The sequence below is a fragment of the Bos taurus genome, chromosome 10, assembly GCF_002263795.3.
Source record: "Bos taurus isolate L1 Dominette 01449 registration number 42190680 breed Hereford chromosome 10, ARS-UCD2.0, whole genome shotgun sequence".
Taxonomy (NCBI): Eukaryota; Metazoa; Chordata; class Mammalia; order Artiodactyla; family Bovidae; genus Bos; species Bos taurus.
This window is the reverse complement of record NC_037337.1, coordinates 95,115,127-95,127,876: the sequence shown is the minus strand read 5'-3', so window position 1 is coordinate 95,127,876 and position 12,750 is coordinate 95,115,127.

Sequence of the window (12,750 nt, the reverse complement as noted above, 5' to 3'; positions counted from 1 at the left end):
GATTAGAGTGTCTCAATATTACCAAACCCTGTAATTAAAGTCAATGTAAAACTATAGCAACCCAATCAAGGCAGGAGTAGTACAAATGACCAGGATTGTCAGGAATTAGGATTTGAGTCATATAATCAGGTAAAGACCTGTGGTCAGCTGAAATATCTGCTGAAAGCAAAAGGCACTGGAGAAAGTAGTTATAAATACCAACTGTAATCATGACTAGTTACAAACAGGAGGACGGATTGTCATAGCTATGTCATACTTCCTCTGCATTATGTACGGGCATGTTTCTGTATGACTGTGTATGTATATGTAATTAATACTCCTCTTTCTCTCTTACTCCCTCATCACATAAGATATGTTGACAACATCATAGAACTTAAGTTTCAGGATATCAAATAAAGAGTAAATATCAGTCAAGAACTTTACCTTGTCTTCTGAGGAAGGGTTTAGTGCATTTTCAGTTGCTTGCGGGAGAGCTCTTCCATGTTAGGTAGAATTGTGTGTGAGTGCTCAGTGTCCCAGTCCTGTCTGACTCTTTGTGATTCCATGGACTGTAGCCAGCCAGGCTTCTATGCCCTTGGGATTTCCCAGACAAGAATACTAAAGTGGGTTGCCTCTTCCTCCTCCAGGGGATCTTCCTGACCCAGGACAGGTGGATCCTTTACCACTGGAGCACCTGGTAGAATTAGGACCTTGTCATTCTATTTATTTGGAGATTGATTATGATTTAAGGAGATGCTTAAGGCCAGAACACTGACAAGAGGTCTTTTTGCAATTGTTAATTTTCTGTGTTACCTGGGTCATGGAGTGCCCAGATATTTTGTAAAACATTATTCTGGGTGTTCTGTGAGGGTGGTTTTGGAGGAGATTAATATCTGAACTGGTAGACTGAATAAAGAAGATTGCTTTCTGTAATATGGTGGATCTTATTCAATAAATTGAGACCCAAAGGGAACATAATGTCTGATCTTCCTGAGAGGAAGAAAGAACTCCTTCTCCCTGACAGCTTGAACTGAGACTTTTTTTTTTTTTCCCCCTATTCTCATACTCAGACTAAACCATTGGCTCTCCTTGGGTCTAAGCCTGCTGGCTTACACTGGAAATAACCATCAGCTGTATGTGTCTCCATCTAGCCAAATGCAGATTTGGGGACTTAACTTCCTTTATCCTCCATCTTCCATGAGCTTGGAAGATACTGACAAAAAGAACATGATGCCCATCCTCCTCGTACTGGAGGACTGAGGACTTCATAGTTGCCCAGTCCTGCATGTAACATAACTATTTCTGACACTAGTTTTAACATCCCCTTCTATGCTGATTTTAGAGCCTATTTTTCCATTCTTCATTTTGTGTTTACACTTTCTTTTTCTCCCCCTACTTTTCTGTTTGTGTCTTCCTTTTTATCTGCTTCTGAATGTCCTTATTGAGACCCTATGATGGCAAACACATAGGGCCTAGGACCCTGCTGGTTACAAGATGAAGAAGCCTCCCTCAATGAATTCAAAACCTGCTGAGGGATGTGATGAGTGGCAATGATGGTGTATGTGGAGAGAAGTCATTCTAGGAAAGGAGGATGCTTGGGGGACAGCTCAGGAAGAGAGATAGTTGAGATAATCCTTTCATAAGAAGCAAGACAAATAGATTTAACACCCTACTGGACTGATGGCTGTGATTGAGCAAAAATTTCAGAATAACCTCCCCCAAATTAATGAAGATGAAATTGTGTGATTCCATGGTGGGTCTGTGGTAAAGGATCTGTCTACAATGCAGGAGATGCAGGAGACTTGGGTTCAATTCCCGGGTTGGGAAGATCCCCTGGAGGATGGAATGGCAACCCACTCCAGTATTCTCGACTAGAGAATCCCATGAACTAAAAAGCCTGAAGGGCTATAGACCATGGAGTCACAAAGAGTTGAATACAACTGAAGCGATTGAACATGCATGCATGTGATTAGGCTAGGATCACTACTTTGAAGAAAAGACAAAAATGCTTGTCCAGGAAGAGCCTGAAATAGTGTCCTGAGAAAACTTAGAGATGGTATTTCTTATCTCTTTAAAATGTACCATAAATAAATGTAGATATGTAAATACTGGAGCTATAAATTATTTATAGAAATACTATTGCAAAATGGAAAATCTAAACCAGTTTTCAGGTCCTGTTTATTCCCTGATGGATTTGGGTTTTTATTGAGCTATAGAAAGAAAGCATTGTCATACTGTGTTTATTATGGAAAATCTCTCTGTCCTGGTTAAATGATTTTGGTTTTCAACAACTTCAGATGACAGATTATAGTTTTGCTTTTTCAAGCCAACTTTCATTGTCTTTACTTAAGGAAAATCACCTAGATTTGTCAAGCCTGGTTCAAATTATTTCTCAATGTGCTTCTTACCTTAGTGTGAGATTCATAATTGATGATTTATTTACCTAGCATTTTCAATTAAAACGTTTTCAGGGTATATTGCAGAAGGTGGATCAATTAATCAGACTCCATGGGAAATTGCCATCTTTAGAAATGCTTTCCATAGATATTGATGAACTTTTTTTCCCTTCTTTGGAGGACAAGTGTTGAAAGCTCCTTCCAATGATAGAAATGTTTTAGGGCATCTTAGATGATTGTGGAGGAGGCAAAGGGGACAAAAATGGATGGTTGGATGGCATCACTGACTCAATGGACATGAATTTGAGTAAACTCTGGGAGTTGGTGATGGACAGGGAGGTCAGAAAGTCGGACACAGCCGAGTGACTGAACTGAACTGAACTGACTGAGATGATTGTGGAATTTGGAAAATTTACAATTTCTAATGAAAACTTTAGTACTCTGAATTACAACATAGAAGGTACCGTATTAGTGCTTTTTCATGACTTTGCAACTAAGCCAACTGTAAAAATTAGGTTACTTGACTAGACTACCTCTATATTCCCTTCCATTTCTAAGTTTCTATTATCTGGTGTTTCCAAAATGGTAAGTCCTTTATAAAAATTCTTGAAACCCATTAACATAAATGAGCATAGAAAACCATATAGGTTTCTTCCCATATCTGTGATCTTACTTTTAGTCTTTGAAGTGAAAGTGTTAGTCATTCAGTCACACCTGCCTAACTTTTTGTGACCCCATGGACTGTAACCTGCCAGTCTTTTTTGTGATGGAGTTCCCCAAGCAAGCAGACTAGAGCTGGTTGCCATGCCTTCCTCCAGGGGATCTTCCTGACCCAGGAATCAAAACTGGGTCTCCTGTATTGTAGGCAGATTCTCTACCATCTGAGCCACCAGAGAAGCCCCTTTAGTTTTTACATTAGGTTTTAAAATAGATTTTTGTCCCACAGAATTCCAAGGACATATTTTATTAAAGATAATTTTCTCTGAAATTATTCAAAGCAAGTAAAAGTACTAAAAAGTAGTGGTTAAAAAAAAATGTGTCTTGGGGTCTGATATCCACTTTGTAGCTGTGCATGCAAGCTCAGTTGCTCAGTCATGTCTGACTCTTTGCAACCCACCAAGCTCCTCTGTCCATGGGATTTTTCAGACAAGAATACTGGAATGGGTTGCCATTTCCTCCAGGTTTGTAACAGTACTCACTTCTATTAACAAGATATGTAATCTTTGGTATGTTACATACCCTCTTCATTTGTCAGTTTTCTGAACTAGAAGATAGAGATAAAAATAGTGTCTTCCTTGCATTGTTTAATGAATTAAATATGATAATTAATTCAGAGCACTTAATAAAATGCATGGCATACAGTCCATGACCTATAAATTTTAGCCATCATACTTAATAAAAAATTAAACAAAAAACTAAAAACTTTGAGATGAATCTATGACATTTTTTGATATTTGACAAAACTAATACAATTATGTAAAGTTTAAAAATAAAATAAAATTAAAAAAAATAAAATAAAATTTTAGATGAAAAAAAAAAATAAACCAAAGGATATTTTATTTGTCTGCAATGTGCTATTTCTACACATTTATTTTGTGCATGAAAAGGATTTCATGACTTCATATGTGTATCTGTAACAAGCTTTTTATTCTACTTTCAGTTTTGGAATTCAATTTATGATAAATTCTGCTTCCTTTACTCATTTAGTATTTGTCTATAAATGTGTTTCCACTATCATATCTCCCCATCTTTCTTAGGCTATTTTATGCCCACTTCAAAACATCACTGCAAATGATTTGATACTCCTTCCCTCTCTTAAACCTGAAGGCTTGTAACTACTTCAATCAAAAGATTGCAGAAGTGATGCTAAGTGATCTTTAAAACTCAACCAAAAGTATACAGAGCTCCTACCTTGTTCTCTAGAACAGTTTATCTTGACTTTGTGAATCTCCAGGTAAGAATCCCATGTAACCTGATGTCACCATGCTGGTGTTTGCTCAAGGATTTCAGGTGAGGGCCACTATGCCATGATCTTCATCCAGGTGACAGATATACAAATAAAGAGCGACCAAGTCCATTCACAAATAAGATAAAACCAAGTAACCACTGTCAGTTTTATAAGGAGTAGAAGAATTAGACAGCTGATTCCTAGGAAATTCCTGAACCACACAGTTATAATATTCAATAAATGGCATTGCTGAAGATTCTAATTTGGGATCGTTTGTAACGCATCTGCAATGGATGACTCGAATGAGTACTTTCTTGGAGTATGCTCTTTCACATTCACCATTTTGACACTCAGATCTTTTGCACTTGTCAAACGAATGCTGAAATTAGTAGACCTCATAATGAGGTACTCGCACATATAATTTTAATGTCCCGTCATTTTAAGGAACAGACTGTTGGGTGGTATCACTGACTCGATGGGCATGAGATTGAGCAAGCTCCAGGAGTTGGTGATGGACAGGGAAGCCAGGAGTGCTGCAGTCCATGGAGTTGCAAAGAGTCAGACACACTGAGAGACTGAACTGAGCTGACTGAACATAGCTATTACTTAGAAAACCCACTACGGTTGCAATTACCTGCAGGCTAATTTCTGCACCTATGGATAATTGTAAGCAAAAGATTTGAATGGGAAATTGAATAGCTACTAGGGCCTCTTTAAAAAGGCATTTCTGGATTACTCTGTACATATTTCTGGTGACCTGTGACCACTGATATCATAAGACGTTACTCAGAGTGGAAATCTTGCTCCTGCTCTACTAAGTTAAAATTATGACAGTAAATCATTTTTGCCTGAAATTCTTCACATTCTCATGTTTTATTTTTTTATCTTAGCTGTGAAAGTAAAAGTGAAAATCACTCAGCTGTGTCTGATTCTTTGCAACCCCATGCACTGTACAGTCCCTGGAATTCTCCAGGCCAGAATACTGGAGTGGGTAGTCTTTCCCTTCTCCAGGGAGTTTTCTCAACCCAGAGATTGAACCCAGGTCTCCCTCATTGCAGGTGGATTCTTTACCAGCTGACCCACAAGGGAAGCTGTGGTATGCTATTCATATGCTCTTTCAGCCTTTTGAAGGTGTCCAGTTATGACAACACCATTATATTGCTTAATGAAAAAACACTGACCTATTCATAGCATTGTAGAGGAAAGAAAGAATATTGTGAGCTACATTCTTTTTAATGTATGAAAAACTGAACCTGAAAAATCAAAGTGTTAGTTGCTCTGTCATGTCTGACTCTTTGTGACCCCGATGGACTATAATCTGCGAGGCTCCTCTATCCATGAGATTTTCCAGGCAAGAATACCGGAGTGGGTTTCCATACTTTTCTCCAGAGAATCTTCCCGATTCAGGGATCACACCTGAGTCCCTCACAATGCAGCCAGATTCTTTACCAACTGAGCCACCAGGAATTATTACATGTAACTTACTAACTAATACAGCCTGAAAAAATAATGATTTAAATTCCAATAACCCACAACCAAGACAAAATAAATATATATTTGTACAACTTATGAAAATATGTGTATGTGTAATATATTACATAATGATTCACTTCCATATGTTGTCTGTAAGTTTCTCTATTTACACAACAATATTTTATTGTCAGAAATGCAGACTAACCAAAGATGTTTGTTGACATTTTTAACCTTTGCTGCTACTGCTAAGTCACTTCAGTCGTGTCCGACTCTGTGCGACCCCATAGACAGCAGCCCACCAGGCTTCCCCATCTGTGGGATTCTCCAGGCAAGAACATTGGAGTGGGTTGCCATTTCCTTCTCCATTTTAACCTTTACATGTTATATTATTCCTTAACTTACTTGACTTATTATTATTATACATTTATACCATTGTCAGTTTTTCACTAAAAAAACATATTGAATAACATCATATATATCTTTGGGCATTATTCCAGTTTTTTTAAGGATATGTTTCTAGAAAGTGAGAGTCATAGGTCAAATTTTATCATGTATTTATTAAGAAATGACTCTTGCCACATGAATACTGAGGATAGTTCTTTACATGATCAATATGAAAAGTAAAAGAAAAATATCATGTATGACTTAAGAGACAAAAACAATCAGTACCACTTATTAAAAGGCATTTTCCTCATTTAATGAAATTTTGTGTGAAGTTGTTGAATTGCACATTCTGGTTCATTATGCATAGTGGTCTAATTTGGAAATGAAAAAATAGCAGCACAGTCAGCAGTACTGAGAGGTCATGGAGTAAAGGGATGTTGGGACTGGCACCACTCATCTTTGGGTTTCTGGCGATAATTATTAGAATTTCACTGTGAGTAGATTTTGTAAATGATTGTTGAAGTCACATAAACAAATAATAATTTGCAGATTATTGGGCGTGTAAAAATGGTGAGCTAGACAATGCGGGGGCATTTACTGTGGGCGTATGAGGGCCAGAGGAGCTATCCCACATTGATGGTCAGGAAGGGCGGTGGTGAGGAGATACCCCTCATCCAAGGTAAGGAGCAATGGCTGTGCTTTGCTAGAGCAGCCATGAAGAGATACCCCACGCCCAAGGTAAGAGAAACCCAAGTAAGACAGTAGGTGTTGCAAGAGGGCATCACAGGGCAAACACACTGAAACCATACTCACAGAAAACTAGTCCATCTAATCACACTAGGACCACAGCCTTGTCTAACTCAATGAAACTAAGCCATGCCCATGGGGCAACCCAAGACGGGCGGGTCATTGTGGAGAGATTTGACAGAATATGGTCCACTGGAGAAGGGAATGGCAAACAACTTCAGTATTCTTGCCTTCAGAAACCCATGAACAGTATGAAAAGGCAAAATGATAGGATACTGAAAAAGAAACTCAGCAGATCAGTAGGCAACCCAATATGCTACTGGAGATCAGTGGAGAAATAACTCCAGAAAGAATGAAGGGATGGAGCCAAAGCAAAAACAATACCCAGCTGTGGATGTGACTGGTGATAGAGGCAAGGTCCGATGCTGTAAAGAGCAATATTGCATAGGAACCTGGAATGTCAGGTCCATGAATCAAGACAATTGGAAGTGGTCAAACAAGAGATGGCAAGAGTGAATGTCGCCATTCTAGGAATCAGCAAACTGAAATGGACTGGGGGTGAATTTAACTCAGATGACCATTATATCTACTACTGCGGGCAGGAATCCCTCAGAAGACATGGAGTGGCCATCATGGTCAACAAAAGAGTCCAAAATGCAGTACTTGGATGCAATCTCAAAAATGACTGAATGATCTCTGTTTGTTTCCAAGGCAAACCATTCAATACCACAGTAATCCAAGTCTATGCCCCAACCAGTAACACTGAAGAAGCTGAAGTTGAACAGTTCTATGAAGACCTACAAGACCTTTTAGAACTAACACCCAAAAAAGATGTCCTTTTCATTATAGGGGACTGGAATGCAAAAGAAGAAGTCAAGAAACACCTGGAGTAACAGGCAAATTTGGCCTTGGAATACGGAATGAAGCAGGGCAAAGGCTAATAGAGTTTTGCCAAGAAAATGCACTGGTCATAGCAAACACGCTCTAGAAGACTCTATACATGGACATCACCAGATGGTCAACACCAAAATCAGATTGATTATATTCTTTGCAGCCAAAGATGGAGAAGCTCTATACAGTCAGCAAAAACAAGACCAGGAGCTGACTGTGGCTCAGACCATGAACTCCTTATTGCCAAATTCAGACTTAAATTGAAGAACGCAGGGAACACCATTAGACCATTTGGGTATGACCTAAATCAAATCCCTTACGATTATACAGTGGAAGTGAGAAATAGATTTAAGGGCCTAGATCTGATAGATAGAGTGCCTGATAAACTATGGAATGAGGTTCATGACATTGTACAGGAAACAGGGATCAAGACCATTCCCATAGAAAAGAAATGCAAAAAAGCAAAATGGCTGTCTGGGGAGGCCTGACAAATAGCTGTGAAAAGAAGAGAAGGGAAAAGCAAAGGAGAAAAGGAAAGATATAAACATCTGAATTCAGAGTTCCAATGAATAGCAAAAAGAGATAAGAAAGCCTTCTTCAGTGATCAATGCAAAGAAATAGGGGAAAACAACAGAATGGGAACGACTAGGGATCTCTTCAAGAAAATCAGAGATACCAAAGGAACATTTCATGCAAAGATGGGCTTGATAAAGGACAGAAATGGTATGGATCTAACAGAAGCAGAAGATATTAAGAAGAGATGGCAAGAATACACAGAACAACTGTACAAAAAAGATCTTCATGACCCAGATAATCATGATGGTGTGATCACTGACCAAGAGCCAGATATCCTGGAATGTGAAGTCAAGTGGGCCTTAGAGAGCATCACTATGAACAAAGCTAGTGGAGGTGATAGAATTCCAGTTGAGCTATTCCAAATTCTGAAAGATGATGCTGTGAAAGTGCTGCACTCAATATGCCAGCAAATTTGGAAAACTCAGCAGTGGCCACAAGACTGGAAAAGGTCCGTTTTCATTCCAATCCCAAAGAAAGGCAATGCCAAAGAATGCTCAAACTACTGCACAATTGCACTCATCTCACACGCTAGTAAAGTAATGCTCAAAATTCTCCAAGCCAGGCTTCAGCAATATGTGAACCATGAACTTCCTGATGTTCAAGCTGGTTTTAGAAAAGGCAGAGGAACCAGAGATCAAATTGCCAACATCTGTTGGATCACAGAAAAAGCAAGAGAGTTCTAGAAAAACATCTATTTCTGCTTTATTGACTATGCCAAAGCCTTTGACTGTGTGGATCACAATAAACTGTGGGAAATTCTGAAAGAGATGGGAATACCAGACCACCTGACCTGCCTCTTGAGAAATTTGTATGCAGGTCAGGAAGCAACAGTTAGAACTGGACATGGAACAACAGACTGGTCCCAAATAGGAAAAGGAGTTCATCAAGGCTGTATATTGTCACCCTGTTTGTTTAACTTATATGCAGAGTACATCATGAGAAACGCTGGACTGGAAGAAACACAAACTGGAATCAAGATTGCCAGGAGAAATATCAATAACCTCAGATATGCAGATGACACCACCCTTATGGCAGAAAGTGAAGAGAAACTCAAAAGCCTCTTGATGAAAGTGAAAGTGGAGAGTGAAAAAGTTGGCTTAAAGCTCAACATTCAGAAAACGCAGATCATGGCATCTGGTCCCATCACTTCATGGGAAATAGATGGGGAAACAGTGGAAATAATGTTAGACTTTATTTTTCTGGGCTCCAAAATCACTACATATGGTGACTGCAGCCATGAAATTAAAAAACGCTTACTCCTTGGAAGGAAAGTTATGACCAACCTAGATAGCATATTGAAAAGCAGAGACATTACTTTGCCAACAAAGGTTCGTCTAGTCAAGGCTATGTTTTTTCCTGTGGTCACGTATGGATGTGAGAGTTGGAGTGTCAAGAAGGTTGAGCACCAAAGAATTGATGCTTTTGAACTGTGGTGTTGGAGAAGACTCTTGAGGGTCCCTTGGACTGCAAGGAGATCCAACCAGTCCATTCTGAAGGAGATCAGCCCTGGGATTTCTTTGGAAGGAATGATGCTAAAGCTGAAACTCCAGTACTTTGGCCACCTCATGCGAAGAGTTGACTCATTGGAAAAGACTCTGATGCTGGGAGGGATTGGGGGCAAGAGGAGAAGGGGACGACAGAGGATGAGATGGCTGGATGGCATCATTGACTCGATGGACGTGAGTCTGAGTGAACTCCGGGAGTTGGTGATGGACAGGAAGGCCTGGCATGCTGCAATTCATGGGGTCGCAAAGAGTTGGACACGAGTGAGTGACTGATCTGATCTGATCTGATCTGACTCACCACACAGAATCTCACCACTCAACCTTATACTTTGCTCACTGATTCCTTTGTACCTAATCATGTAGTCAAAACAAACAAAGAAAATGTTCTACCACACTTAGTCTTTACCTGAGTTAAGTTTGCTGTCAATATAGAATAATTCTGAAGAGCTTGAGCACACATACCCACTCCCAGCACACACACACACAAATACACACACACATACTATCTGACATGAAAACTCTGCTAAAATCCATTTCAGTGTAGCCGCTCTTTATAGTTAGAAAATGGAAGATATTAGTTTGAAAATTTTCCAACAAAATTAGTGTCTAAAAAATTAAAAACATAAACACTTGCAAGATTATTCAGAAATTGGAATAGGTAAGATAAATATAAAAATTATATTTTTATAATATTAGAAGTTTTAGATAGTTATTATGGCAAAGAAAGTAAAGAAACTAGTGTCTTCAACAAATGGCAGGAGAACAAATGAATGTTCACACTCCAAAAAATAAAGTTGGACCCCTACTTTTATTAGTACAAAAAATTAACTCAAAATGGACCAACAACTTAAACATAATAACTAAACCCATAAAATTCATAGAAAACAGTGTACATTTTCATGACCTTAGATTTGGCAATGGACTCTAATATGGCACCAAAAGTACAATCAATAAAATAAAAACTACATTAGACTTTATCAAAAGTAAAAACTTCTGTGCATCAAAGGACATTATCAAGAAAGAAAAAATAACCTACAAAATTGGAGAGATTATGGCATATCATATATCTGATAAAAGTACTGTATTATTCACTGTTGTCCAGAGAAACAGAACCAATAAGGAATAGATAGAAATAGATATAATATGGATATAGATATATGAAAGAGAAAAGAGAAAGAGATTTGTTATGGAAATTGGTTCCCACTCTTATGAAGGTGGAAAATTTCCAAAGTCCGCTGTCTGCAAGCTGGAGAACTGAGAAAGATCCTGGTGCAGCTCAAACTGAGTCAAAAAACCAGATAACCAGGGGAGTTGACGGTGTAAGTTCCCATAAACCAGGGTTCTGATGTCTGAGGGCAGTAAAAGATAGACGTCCCAGTTCAAGAAAAGAAAGTTGTCCTTCCTTTCCTTTTTGTTCTGTTCAGGCCCCCAAAGGATTGAATGATGCCCACTCACATTGATAAAAGATCCCTTTACTCAGTCTACTGAATCAAATGTAGCTCCTTATAAAAACGTCCTCACAGATACGCCCAGAAATATTTTACTAACTATATTAGCATCAAGGTGACACAAAAATCTAACCATAAAATGTTTCATTTGCAGAATATATTTTAAAAACAATTAAAACTCAACAACAAAAAGCAAACAACCTAAGTTAAAAATGGACAAAGGTCTTAGATAGACATTCCTCCAAAGGAAACATAGAAATGTCCAAAAAGCACATGAAAAAATGCAAGACAACTTTATTCATTAGGAAAAAGGCAAGTCAAAATCTTGAGATATCACTTCACACTTACTAGGATGGCTATCATAACATATTTTTAAAATGGAAATTAACAAGTGTTGAAAAGAATGTGGAGAAATTTGGAACTTCATACACTGCTGATAGGAATGTAAAATTGCACATCTATGGAAAACAGCTCAGTGATTCCTCAAAAAGTGAAACATAAAATTATTATATGGCCCAGCAATTACAGTCATGTGTACACACAAAAGAATTCAGATAAGGTACTCAAATGAATATATCCATGTTATTATATCATTATTCGCAATAGCAAAAATGTGGGGAAAATCCATTGTCTAAAACTAAACAGGATAAACAAATTGCAGTACATACATACATATATACATACATAAAATGGAATATTTTTCACCTACAAAAAGGAATATCAAACTAGTATATTCTACAATATGGATGAACTTGAAAACATTTTTCATGAAGAAAGGAGTCAGGCTCAAAACTGTTCTTATAGAATTCCATTTATATGAAATAAACAGAATAGGGAAAATTGTAGGGACAGAAAGTGAATCCATGATTTCCAGGAGCTGGTAGAAAGAGAATGATGAGAGACTGCTTAATAGATATAGGGTTTTAGTTTGAGGTGATGAAAATATTTTGGAACTGGATAATGTGGTGGCTTCACAATACTGAGAATACACTCAAGGTCATTTAATTACTCACTTTAGAAATTTATCAGTGCTTAGAATTACCCCATCTGGTTTTAGAAAAGGCAGAGGAACCAGAGATCAAACTGCCAGCATCCACTGGATCATCAAAAAAGAAGAGAGTTCCAGAAAAAAACATCTATTTCTGCTTTATTGACTATGCCAAAGCCTTTGACTGTGTGGATCACAATTAACTGTGGAAAATTCTGAAAGAGATGGGAATACCAGACCACCTGACCTGACTCTTGAGAAACCTATATGCAGGTCAGGAAGCAACAGTTAGAACTGGACATGGAACAACAGACTGGTTCCAAATAGGAAAAGGAGTACGTCAAGGCTGTGTATTGTCACCCTGCTTATTTAGCTTCTATGCAGAGTACATCATGAGAAACGCTGGGCTGGAAGA